This window comes from Callorhinus ursinus, unplaced genomic scaffold (assembly GCF_003265705.2).
Source record: "Callorhinus ursinus isolate GAN/ISIS: 27379988/994484 unplaced genomic scaffold, GSC_fseal_2.0 scaffold3, whole genome shotgun sequence".
Lineage (NCBI taxonomy): Eukaryota > Metazoa > Chordata > Mammalia > Carnivora > Otariidae > Callorhinus > Callorhinus ursinus.
This window is the reverse complement of record NW_027397065.1, coordinates 52,668,711-52,681,903: the sequence shown is the minus strand read 5'-3', so window position 1 is coordinate 52,681,903 and position 13,193 is coordinate 52,668,711. Positions and strand designations below refer to the sequence as shown.

At 44.0% G+C, this 13,193-nt stretch overlaps 1 protein-coding gene and 1 long non-coding RNA gene across 6 annotated transcripts in view; one reads left to right on the top strand and one right to left on the bottom strand.

Moving 5' to 3' along the window:
* The window catches only part of HTR4 (5-hydroxytryptamine receptor 4), a 179,331-nt gene that overhangs the window by 160,263 nt on the left and 5,875 nt on the right, over window positions 1–13,193 (bottom strand). The gene's annotated exons all lie outside the window — the stretch shown is intronic.
* The window catches only part of LOC141372388 (uncharacterized), an 11,551-nt gene continuing 3,337 nt past the window's right edge, over window positions 4,980–13,193 (top strand). Inside the window, exons 1-4 of one of the 2 annotated variants that reach the window (XR_012377580.1) lie at window positions 4,980–5,406; window positions 6,921–7,069; window positions 7,374–7,554; window positions 11,045–11,155. This is a non-coding gene — a long non-coding RNA (uncharacterized lncRNA). Of the gene's footprint in view, window positions 5,407–6,920; window positions 7,070–7,373; window positions 7,555–11,044; window positions 11,156–13,193 lie in introns of those variants that run through there. The other variant, XR_012377579.1, reaches the window with a different exon arrangement.

The window sequence follows — 13,193 nt, the reverse complement described above, 5'->3', positions numbered from 1 at the left end:
GCCTGCATTTTGTCAGAGAGAGAGGAACAGTAACAAAAGATAAATTGGTGATTCTTATCTATCCTGATTTGATTAATCCATCACAGTCCACTATTTTCTGCCGTGCTCACCAGAGCTAACTAATCAGAAGCGTGATTACAGGGACACCTCTTGTCAGGAAGACTGCATACATCGAGAGGGGTGTACAAGGAACCAGTGTTTTTATCTTGCATACTTACATTTCTGGCTCCTTAACCACCTAGGCAATTAAAGACACAATCAACTGAAAGCATCTCCTATGCCTGGGTATAAGCTATGTCACTTCTAAAAGTTCTGCCAATCTGAAATTCAATTAGACCGCATGTGCATTTTAATCACAGTCATGCTGTATCCTTATCTAAGGGACAAGGAGTGATACCCCGTATGTTTGGTCTCCTTCAGGGAAACAGTCCTAGATTCTTGTAACCAGATAAAGAGCATGGCAAGTCTTGGGAAAGGCGTGGAGAAGAGAGTCAAACAGAACTTTCTACACCATGTGAAGTCCAAAGGAAGGTCTCAGTGTTCTCTCAGGGCTAGGACAAGCTCAAGCAACCAAAATTATTCCGAACGCTTCGTCACAAAAGTAAAGTTACAGCAACAGACAACTCTATCAGATTCTTTGGCGCTTCTTTTCCTTGTTGGATACAGTGAGATTGATCTTTCCCTAAAAAAGGAGGAGGAAGAGGTCATCTTACTTATGCCACCCAATGCTGATTCCAACCCTTGGTTTTCTGGCTTACAAATTTTAAATACCTAAAGGGCAAACCCAAAAGGTAAGTACACCCCATCTTTACCCCTTGTTCTTTTACTCAGAATATCCTGAAAGATTGCTGTGGAACAGTTGTTAATGGTTAACAGAAGGTGTGTAGTTGCATCTCTATTATGAGAAGTGTGAGCATAGGGCTCACCTGTAAATAGTCCCCACCTACTGGAATGAAATATCAACGTAGTTTGGTACAGTGCCAACATCTGCCAACCTGGAGCTATGTCATAACCTCAGCTTGCTTTCCTGCACTTTGATTTTTTTTTCCTCTGGTTTTGATTGCACGGGCGGATATTCATGCATAACTGTGCATGGATTGACCACGTTTCTTCATAGAGTATGCTTCCATGGGTTAAATTTCTACATCAAAGGGCATATTCCAATACCTTTATTTTGGATAAGTGTCAGCAATAAGTAAAACATTATTTATCTTAACAGCCAAATTGCGGGTAGGAGCTTGACATAATGGAAGCAGCAAGCACTGGCCCAGGAGTTACTGCGCCTGGGTTCTCAGCCCAATGCTGCTACTAACCCACTGTTCTTATCCTCAAGCAAGTTTGCTCACCAGTCTGGGTCTCAAGTGCCCCAAGTGTAGAATGGACTGAGCCAGTGGGTCCTGGGCAGAGTGAACAAAGGCAGAAATTTCAAGTAATTAGAGCTTCTCAGAAGCTAAAGGGAATTTTGAAAAGGTGAGTCGCTTGTCACTGGAGGCATTCAAGCACCTGTGTATAAGGATGTCTAAATGAGAACTATAATTTTGGTGACTGATAGGGTTTCTTCCGATAACACTATAGGACTGTGACAGTCTATACTATCAGTTTTGCCTCGCATATCCCCAGAAAAAGACCAAATGTTTTGAATCATTTCCCGATTTTAAAAAAGAATGCAGGATCAATTCACATAACTGTCTCAAATAGGCTTCATCTGGGCATGAGCGTAGATATTTCTGAGCGGGGCGGGGGACAAAAAGAAGACCAGTGTAATTGTAATCAAATAAGGCCAGATATTTGATAAAAGTTAGGTGTCAAAAGCTTCTTGCTGGCCTCATCACTTCAAGCCCGAACCCAGTAGTGGTCACTTGTACCAAAACACAGTATCACCAGGATCAAACACACAAGCACCCTTGCAGCCTTCTACATCCCATGGTGATCACGATGGCCTAGTAACCATTACTGTGAAAAAAAAAAATTCTTGCATCGTCCAAAAAATTACAACTGCGCAAATTCTCACTACATAGAAGAAAAAAATTCTTCTCCTCAGCTATTTCTGGGGACTTTGTTTTGGAAAATATTAGAAATTGGTAGAATGCTGCTTCAGCACTTTTTTAAAAAAAACTTCAGTTGATACATACTCTTTAAAAGAATTTCTCTTTGTAAATTAGTACTGAAAAAATCGTATTGTTATCTAGACATCTAAATGGTGGTATGTAAGACATTAAAAAAAAAAAAAAAGAGCCTGTATTCCAGGAGTTGGACCTACATTAGCAAATGTCTTTCTAGGGATGGCAGTCAAAATGCCATTGGCACTAAGTCACCTGGAAAGATTTAGCCCTAAAGAAAAAGGTTCTGGCTGTTTCATTCCCATAACTGAAAACCCACACAGATGCCAACTCAGTGATATTGAAAGGACCACCATGCAGATATGTACAATTGGGATGCAAAATGGCTTTTAATTTTTTTTCAAATCGACTAAGAAAATATTCTTCCTGGATAAATACACATTTCTCAGCTGGAAATTGTTGCTCCTTTGTCAGAAAACTGTTATTGAAGACAGCCCTTTAACAATGAAAGAATATTTAAGAAGCATACCTAATCTACCTTTTGGGGAAAAGAATGGACTAGAGGAAAAGTAAAGAAGAAACATTGACTTCTGTTTCATGTAACACTGAACAGAGTATATCTAGAGTATTTCTAGAAATCGGATATTTTTAAAGGCAGAGATTTCCTCTACATATTTGTTATTTAGAGGATTTCCTCTAAACATATATTATGTATTTACATTTGTGATCACTTGATGAATGTCTCACCCCTAATTCGGCCACAGGTTCTATGAGAAGAGACACACATGATCAGTGTTTGTCAAATGAATGGCATAATATGACATGAAAGTTCTACTTGATAATTAGAGAAGGAAGTAGTCTTGTCTTTGTGTCTCCAAAGGAGAGATGGAATCTCAAGAGAAGTTTGAGACTCACTCCGAAGTAGGTCATCCAACATCAGAGCTGTCCAGTTACTGACCTGTGTGTCTTGGCAAGCAACAAGGTCCACCTCACTGGGAGGCTCACACAGAAGCCAGAAAACCATCAGTCAGTCACGGTTGAGGGGAGGAAGCAAGTCTGAGATGATTCTGAATTCTGATGAAATCCAGGAATGCAATGAGAGCAGAACTAAATAAGAGGCTGTTTACTGGAGAGCAGTGGTTCCCAAGCTTAAGCATGCCTAAGAATCACCTGCAGGCTTGTTAAAACACAATAGCGGGGCCCCACTTCCAACTTCCTGATTCAGTAGGTTTAGAGTGGAAAAATTGCTGATGCTGCTGGTCTGAGGACCGTTCTTTAAGGTAAAACATCAATTTCCAAGTGTGGTTCTCTTGCCGCTGGAGAAAGCACGTGATATTAGGCAGTAGGTGGATAGAGCATTAAGTACTGTTGGATCATATGGTTAAAAATGTGTTCTCCTTTCATTTTCTATTTTAATCACTGTTATTTACGTTGAAGAAAAGAACTCAAATAAGTGTTAGTTCATCTTCGAAACCTTCCTGACATTTGGTAATCTCTCTTTTAAAATAAGAAAAGAACAGGTCTCGAGCTCACAGTCTTGCTAGAAACACGATTATCTAACTGAGGTCCTCCGAGAAGCAGATCTTGAGGCGAGGATCAAATAAATGCACATTGTTCATTTGGCAGGTGCAGGTAGGCTGACAGGGCAGTAATGATACAGGGATGGGGGTGAAAGGCAGCCAAGGAGAGATGTGTTTAAGCCACTGAAGCTTAATCTCACACAAAAGCTCTGGGAAATGGTGGAAACGTGCCTCAGAATTATCCTGGACAAGTGGGGAGGTCGCTGGGGTATGAATACTCCCACAACCATCATTTATCGGTTAAGGGCCCTCCACAGGGGGACATGGTTTCCCAGGGACCTCCAGCCCACTGTGCTTGTAAGCACAGCCAATTATAGCAGACGGAGGGCAGCCCTCCAAAGATGATGCAGGTTTATTATTGGAAGTCAGGACAGTGTACACAGAAAGGGTGAGGGGGTCTGCAGGAAAATGAGAGAAACAGTGACAGTATCTGTGCCAACTATCTAGCTGAAATCCGATAAACTGTTTCATATGTGTTGCATTTGCTTCTACAGCTACCCTCTATTGCTTGCAGTTGGCACTGGTTTCCACTTACATTTTTGTTTCTTTGTAAAATAAATTTATTTAAAGAAAACTAATTGATCTTAAGAAAAGTGCTAGGCAGACAATGCTCCAGATGGCATGAGAAGGTGGCGAGAACCACAAAGGTAGTATTCAAATGGTTGGAGCTTGGGAGACACTGGCATAGTGGTTTAAAGCAGAGGTTGGCATCCCCCCCTTTTTTTTCTTTTCTGTAGAGGGCCATTTAGCAAATATTTTAGGCTTTTTGGAGCACAGGGTCATTATCACAACTACCTAACTCTGTCACCTAATTCTGTTGTAGCACAAAAACGGCCACAGACAATACGTGAATGAATGTGCATGGCTGTTTTCCAATAAAAAGTATTTATGGACACCAGATTTTAATTTCATACAATTTTCCCTTGTCACAAAATAGTATTCTTCTTTTGATTTTTTTTCAACAGTTAAAAAAAATGCAAAAACCCTTCTCAGCTCCCAGGCCGTACAAAAACAGGCAGCCAGTCAGATAGTTTGCCAGCCCAGTTCGAAGTATGGCCTTGGTAACTGTCCTAGTTCTGCTGATAACCAGTTATACACCCTTGGAAGAATCACTTACTTTTCTTAGCCTCAGTGCCCCCATTTGTATAACAGGGATAAGCATAATACCAAGCTCACAAGGTTGTTGCAAAAAAAAAAAAATGAAAATGAACACTTATGAAGCAAGTGCCCAGTGAGTTCACAATATAATTTTTAGCCAGCTATTGTGACAAGGTGGTCTCCAGCTTGGCTGTGCCCCAGTCACTGGAGGCTGGATGTTTCCTACTCTGCTTCTCTATGAAGGCAGCTATGCACCTGGAGACTGATCTCTTCTACTTTGGGATGTGGTTACAGAAATTATTCGTCTTCTCTATAGGCTAGGCCCCTGAAAGCTGAGTCTCAGAAAGCCTAAAGCATCTGATACACACCCATCTCAGAGGCCTGGAATTGAGAGGAGATCAAGCTAAAATTTGCATTCCACCTAAATAAAGTCTTCAAAATTAGCGTTTTGAACTTTTGCAGAATTACACTGCTGACAACAGTGGGTCTCTAACATTAGAATACCTAGAGTCACTTGTAAAACTGCAGATTTGGGTGCCTCCTTCAAAGCGTCTTTGAGTCAGTAGGTCCAGGCATCTGCATTTTAACAAATGTCCCAACGATTCCGGTGCAGATGGTTTATGGAGAGCACTTTGGAAAACTGCAAGGATGGAGTGCAATCCACTCAGGTGAGCGTATCCTTCTGAAATCCCTTTTAAGAGCTTTCCCTATCTATTTAAATGCCCTCTTGGCAGAAAGACCTGGATTATAGTATTTGATACGCATGCCAAGAGAAAGGTCTCTGCCAGCCTATTTACTTCTTCTGTCCTCACTCTTTTCTATTCCTTCTGAACCTCCTGGGTTAGAAAACAATTTATACAGAACTCTCCACTTCAGATATCATGTGCTGATTATCATATCCAATTAAGCATCCTAGTGCAATCTCAAAGGACATGGGCTATTTACAGCTTGGATGGAAATTCTTGAGCAGAATCTGCATCTTTCCTGGACTAATAAGAAGTCTCCTCCCAAAAAGCTGCTGAGCACACTCTCCCTCCAACAGTTCCTAAATACACCCCCCAGGAAAAAGATTTCTCTAGACCCATTGATTTTAGAGGGGCTCATTTAACGAAGAAGACAAGAATCCTGTTGAGCAAGCAGGAGAGAAGCAATGGCAGATTTCTATGACTGGTATTTGTTGAGCACATACTAAGTACCAATCCCTTCACATGTGTTACCTCATTGCATCTTCACACCACACTCTGAAGGAGTACTGCAATTACACCCATTTCACAGATGAAGAAACTGAGGCATAGAAAGGAGACATTGTCCGAGGCCACACCAGGCAGTGGCTTTGGAATACAGACCTTAAATCACTAAGCTAACCCATAAAGGATTTCAATAGCCCCCATCTCAACTTTGCAAGCTCAATTTTATTAACTAAGTATTTGTGTAGCTCCTCAAAACCTACAGTGTCTGCTGGCACTTGAAAGAGGCTGTTTTCACCAAGGCCCCACTTTGTTCTTAGTACCATGTGACTCTGTGTTCCTCATCTTGTTTCTACAATCCCCAGGTTTCCAGCTATTCAGTATGATTAAGATATCCAGCCCACCTGTCTTGTAGATCTGCTACTACTCCTAAAGTTCAGATAAGATGACATATATAACAGTCCTCTGAACAAGGTGAAAAGTTATCTAAAATGATAATTCTCCAGCCTGTCATTGCCATAAATTATTCTAAGATGTTGACAGTGGGGTCCTGGGTGGCTCAGATGGTTGGGTGTCTGCCTTCGGCTCGGGTCGTGGTCCCGGCGTCCTGGGATTGAGTCCCGCATCGGGCTCCCTGCTCCTTGGGAGCCTGCTTCTCCCTCTGCCTCTCTCTCTCTCTCTCTCTCTCTCTCTGTCTCTCATGAGTGAATAGATAAAATCTTTAAAAAAAAAAAAAAATGTTGACAGTGTAATAGTTTTGTAATATCATAAATGCCAAAAATTATATTTTCCAGAGATCCGGGTTAGTTTGTAAAGTATCAAGCCTGCAGGTCTTTGCAGAGCAAGGAAATCACTACCTTGATTCATAAAGTAGATTATTTATTTTGGGTCAGCGTAATGGAAATTTCAGGAGCTTGAGAATCAGATGAACTGGGTGCTGGTCATTGCCCTACCACTAACTGACCTTGAGTGAGTCTTTCTCTCTCCCCTTCTAGGAGACACGATGCTGCTTGATGCTCAAGAAAGGGTTGGGAGTTAAGACTGCCAGTGCTAAATCTCAGCTCCATGCCTCCACAAGAGGTGGTGACCTGGGGCAAGTCCTGTCAACTGTTTTGGTCTCAGTTTCCTGATTATAAAAATGAGAGTAAGAAACTTACTTTGAAATCATCCAAATAATGGACAGACAAATGGATAGAGGGGTGGGTAGATAGAAATATGACAAAGCAAGTTAGTAAAATGTTAACTGTGGAACCTATGTGGTGAGTATATGAGAGTTCACCATACAATTCTTTCAACTTTTCTCTTAAGTGTTTGTTTGGTTTTTTTAACATTAAAATGTTGGGAAATAAAAAAGACAAGTTTGTTAGAAGAGTTAGAAATGCTTCTCAGAGCTTTCCGGCAGTGTTCACAATAAGTGCTTGGCCTATATTATCGATATTGCTGTACAGATAAAAGAGAAGACAATATGATGGATCCCCTCAGCTTCGATGACCTGTGAGTCGGAGTGGTGCTAGGTGGGCTAGAGCCATGACACCCATGAGCAGAAGGAGAAGCCAGGCCACACGGCAGAGAAACCAGATGGACAGAGAGGAGCCAGGATGCAGCCACAGACGTCTCGGAAACCAAAAGGTATGCACAAACGGAAGCAGCAGGACCCCATGCAGGGAATGCCGAACATGGGGGGGACTTGAAAATAAAAGCAGGTCATCTTTATTACATGCCAAATTAATGTGTTTCTCTATCAGACATCCCTTTGGTAGGAGAAAATCCCTGGACATATAAAGTTAAACCTGAGATCAAATCTTGTCTCTGCCACACTGGTTGTGTGACGCAGGAGACATTCATTCCAGTGTCCACCAGACCACTTGTACTGGGAATATCTACCCCTCCAACAGTGAGCCCCGGGGCAACGATGCTTCTGCTGCGACCACTTGGCCATAAATGACTGGGCCAATCTGATTCTCTCTGCTGAGAGTTAGAACCGAGAGACACACTCTTGGGAATGTGTCACATTACTGGCAGAACAATGGAAAAAGGACCTTGAACTCCTGGAGCTGAGTTCTCTGGTGATGTCCTGGTTCTCATTCTTCCTGGGGTCTAGTTCCCTGAATACAGGAGAAAAGCCTCATTATCCTTCCAGTGATTTCCAATTTTTGCTGAAGCAAGCCAATACTGATTGACTCTTATTATGGATCCACGAAAATATATATTGACTAATACAATTAGCCTAACTAACATAAGAGTTTTCTTCAAGTTTCCAGGCCTTGGTTTCTCCATCTGTAAATGAGAGAAACCCATCTTCTTCCAGGGTTTTGATATACAAATCAAAGAAGGCCAGGTGTATACAATGCCACAGCACCTGGCAAATATTCAATAAATATTATTTAAATAATGAGTTTCTGAGCTTCAGAACCACTAGATCTTTCTGAGCAGGTACTTGGAGCCCCCTTGTCCAGGTGGGGATGCGTGGTTGTGCAAAAAGAGGCAGAAGCTGAGTCGAGAAGAAGCAAGGGGTTGATGGAGCTTGAAATGTGATTTGAAAAGAAACTTTGATCAAGATTTTAAAAAATTTCATCAGTTACCTGTAAATGTGTTGACTTGAGTTTCTGTTGGGTTTCTTCATTGGGCTAATGTTGATTTGAATGGAGAAAAAAATGCAAAGCAACTACAAGGACACGAAAGCTGGATGGACAGATAAGAAACCTTTCTTAATCTCAGAGGGACTGATCAGAAGGTATCTGGCAGCAGATAAGATGTTTAAGGACTTTTCATTTGGATTATCCTGTGAGTAATGAGGGATTTTATCATTCCAACTAAAGTAGCCATGGGGTGGTGTGAGGAGTAGGGAGCAGGAAAAGATCTAAGATCAGAATTAATATAACCTAGAAGTACCATAGCTCAGAAAAAGCAAAGGCTTTTCTGAAATTCAGAATGAGAGGTACAGCTTAGAGGCTCCAAGGGAGATGTGAACTAGTACTGAGCAGTGACTGTTCTTTCAATCTTTGCTCTATCTGTTGGTTCTCATAAATCCAAATGCTTAGCTACCTTCAAAATATTTTTTTATTAAAACATTTCAGGTGGATGGGTTGTAAGCTTTATTCAGTTATCTCAGTCTTAATCCTGTGGTCCTGAGACCGTGGGTCGTCGACCAATAGTATCAGCAACACCTGGGATCGTAGTCAGAAATACAAATTCTCAGACCCCAAACCAGAAGCGCTGGATCAGAACCTCTGGAGATAGGGACCAACCATCTGTGTTTCAGCACATCCTATAGATGATTCTGGAGCTCACCAAAGCTTAAGAGCCGCTGTCTTAAGCTATGAAGCTTGCAAAAAACCAAGGCTCTACGATTTATTCGCTGGCAGCTATCCAACCTGCGGCTTCGTTGATACAAGGTCTTAGAAGCAGCAGTCAGCCTTCTTAGGGCTTGCCTTGGATCGTCAAGCTTAATAGTAATGGGTAAGGTCGTCATTCCCACCCTGTCAATGAGCCTACTTGACAGCCATTTACATTGGACTTAATGTCCCTTGGTCCCAATGTGTACCACCTTCTACCGCCTCAGCATCATGAAAACAGCATGCAGCATGGATGAATGAAAGAACAGGCTAAGACGACAGAAGGAAGGCGTTGATAAAAATACGGCAATTTCAGTTTTGGTAACTAAAGAGATATCTAAAGTTTCCATGACGGTGAGGACTTGCTGGAAAATGGAATGCCTCATCCATTGCTTGCTCCTTTTTTTCCATCCTTCCCTTCCCCTGGGCACCCTGCCCCCAGTGTACCCAACCCTGACACCATCCCTCTTCCCGTTTAACCTTGGAGATATCTCTGAATAACCTGAGTGACAAAGAGAGAGGAGAAGACAAAGGGAGAAGAAATCACATTATTTCAAATGAACCCAACGGCCAACTTCAGTTTCAAGCCTTCCTAGAAGCAAACTCGGTTCTACAACTGAAATGGAGCTGTTTAAATTCATTTCCACCGGGTAACATCAAGATCCCATTCATGGAAGAGAGTTTAGTGTGAGGGCTCAGAACAGACTCTGGAGACAGACCCAGCTCCACCCACTTTACAGCGCAGAGAGCTCGGAACACGTTAGTTATCCCACCGCTCTAAGTTTGAGTCACCTCATCTCTGCCAAGGGGGGTGGGGAATAAAATTATCTCCCTCACGGGACTCTTAATGAAGATTAAATGAGATCATCCACGTAAAGCATTTAGAACTGTGCCTGGCACAAAATAAGAGCTGGATTAATGTGCGCTATTAGGATTATTATGATAATGTCTCCAAAATGCTTCTCAGCCTTCGGCAACATCTTGAGCATTCCCAGGCATAGCAACAAGGCAGTGAGAAACCAGGAGGGATAAAGGTAAATGTGTGAGTGTGGTTAAGTTGGAAGGGGGTAGAAAAGCAGCTAGCAACACACAAGTTCCACTACTTATTAAATTACTTTGTCAGGAGGCATTTGTGTACAAGGCCACAAGACTTGTGTTTCAATTACTACAGTGGTTCTCAACAGGGATTGGGGGTGTGAAAGGATTTTGTTCCCCAAGGACACATTTTGGTCATCACAACTGGTGGTTGTTACAGGCATTTAATGGGTGCCAGAGATGCTGCTAACCAGCCAATGATGCATAGGACAGTCCCTCACAACAAAAACAATTATCTAGGCCAAGATGTCAATAGTACAAAGATTTGAGAAACCCTGAATTACAACGTTGTGTGAAGTTATCTCGATAAGACTTAACACACTTTTTCAATCTTCAAAAAGGCAATGGCATGGAAGATTCTGGCACTTGATGGGAGGTGAGAGTAAGTGACCTCTAAGATTCCTTGAAGCCAAAGGCTTAATGTGGGCAGTTGACACTCAACCACAAGTTTAAGTTAATAATCTGTTTCCACCTTTTGCCCCTTTTCCTGGTTCCTTTCCCTAAAGACACACTGAACTTTTTTTATTAAAAGATGGTTAAGTATTAAAAGACAACCGTTAAGTCATTAGGGGAAATGTTTCTCACTGAAAGAACACCAATGACAATCAGAGACTTGCAAAGTTGGAAGAAACCTTAGAAATTGATCTAGCAACGAGATTCCAATTGAAATCTTCTATCACATTTCACAGGTGAAGAAGTTGAAAATTAGAAAGGCCAAGAGACTCCATCTAGGTCACAGAATGCTACCAACCCTCAGAAGGTCCAGATCCTTCCAAAGAACTTACTTAACCTATTAGCCAGACAGCGATAATATCAAGGGTCTCCTCTGTGCTTGTGCTTGGCATTTTTTTCAGTCATTACAGTCTTCAGCTGTTCCTACCTCCGGAAATCCCTAAATGCGGGGTTCACCTGATAAGGGGGTGGCAGTGGGAATAAAAAACAAAATTAGACTGAAGAAGTACTGAAGGAAAACGGACAAGGCCAGCCCAATGATCTAGCTGTGACTACCACTCATGAAGAAGAGATATAATGAGGTGACTTCAGTTCCCAGCCAGAGTGACTTGGGGTTAGTGGCAGTTCCATAACAGAAGGTGGGGAAGGGTCTGGAGGTGGGGAGCAGGTCGATTTGCTGGGTTTCAAGTGCTGTCCTTTCATTGGAGAACCTGGGGAAGGGTATGAGAGGATGAACAGCGTCAGTGAGGCCCAGGAGAAGTTGAGTGGAAGGAAATATAATCTGTTTGTTGGTTGTGAGGCCACTGTAGCCCCTAGAAGGACCAGATTTAGGAATAAAATCCAGATAACTCAGAGGAACCAAGAGCACCACCGTCCTCCGGGCCCTTCGTGTGCTCAACAGGCGAGGAAGCGAGCACTCCCCGAAGCTCTGGAGAGCTAGGACGTGCATCCAGTTTTCCTGTAGCTTAAATGACGACCTGCTCAACTGTGTGGTAATAAATGTGCTCACGAAATTTCCCATGGCAGGAAATGTGGGCAGTGATGCAAACACAGGAGAGTTTAGGGTAAGAGTGGATGGGAAAAATAGGTTTAAAAAAAATGACTTGAGAATGCTGAACACTCTCTCTACTTTTTTACTAATTTTCTCCACCTCATCATTTCCTGGGTGAAAGTTGCTCCTCAGAACTGAAGGAGTCTCGTCCCCCGTCCTGACTTTCTCCTTCTTTCTAGGGTACAGCATCCGTCACAGTGTCCTTTCCCTTCACCACCTGCGCTTACCAGCAGCACACAGCGGCTCCTCCCTCACCATAGATGCCCAAGTTCCATACAGGGACCTGGGCAAACAGTGGGGGGCCCACCGCCCCCCAGGGTCACCCACAGAGGTATAACCCAGGGAGCCCGGCTCAACAATATCTAGGCAAGAAGGGCAAGCTCGCCTCAGTGTCCTTCCATCAAAACCCACCTAAGAAACATTCTCTTGTTCATTTTAATGGACCAGTTGGGAAATCAAGCCAACATCTTCTCTTAACCTTGCACTCTAGGAAGAAGAGCTGGTGGCCATGACCCGTCCACCTCTGCTGGCCGCCACCTCTCTGTCTCCCCAGCCACTTCTTCCACAGGCAACTAACTGCACAGTGCCAGACGCTGAGAGGAAATGCACCTGAAATTGGTATTGGGATTCTGTGAACGACAACTGCAGGAAGCTAGTACTGGCAGTGACCGTGAAAGCTTCATGCAGCACAGCGTGCCCACACACTCACGGTCACTCGCACGCGCAACCAGGTATACACTAAGAACATTCACGTCTTGTCACATACAGACACACACAGTGAGAGGGAGTTACACTCTCTCGGCCACACACCCAGGACCATGCTTAGCAGTCCACACTCATGAATCCAGTTAAACACACGGTTATGGATGCACTACCCACGTTATGTCTCTCTCTCAACCCCTCTCACACGCGCGCACAGACACACACACATCCCCATACAGTCAGTGGACAAACAGGCAGTTTCACAAGTACTCACGCACACAAGCGCAGGGCGCCGGCCCCGACCCCACCGCGGTCCCACGCTGGCGACGCGTCCTGCACCACACCACCGGCCACCCACCGCACCCGGGGCCGCCACGTCGCCCACCCCCTACGGCCAGGCGCGGTCTCCCGAGTCCCCCAGCCCCCGCCGCGCCCCCGCCCGCACACGTGGGCTCCCGGGGCCCCGGCCCCGCTCGCCCGCCGCACCTACCCGCCGCCCGAGGCGAGGGGGAGCCAGGCGCCCGGCACAGTGGAGAGGCCACCCCCAGCCGCGGAGTCGAGCTTCTGCCGCCGCCGCCGCCGCCGCTGCCGCCGCGCTCCCAGCCGCTGCCTGCGCCCTCCCCGCCGCCCCC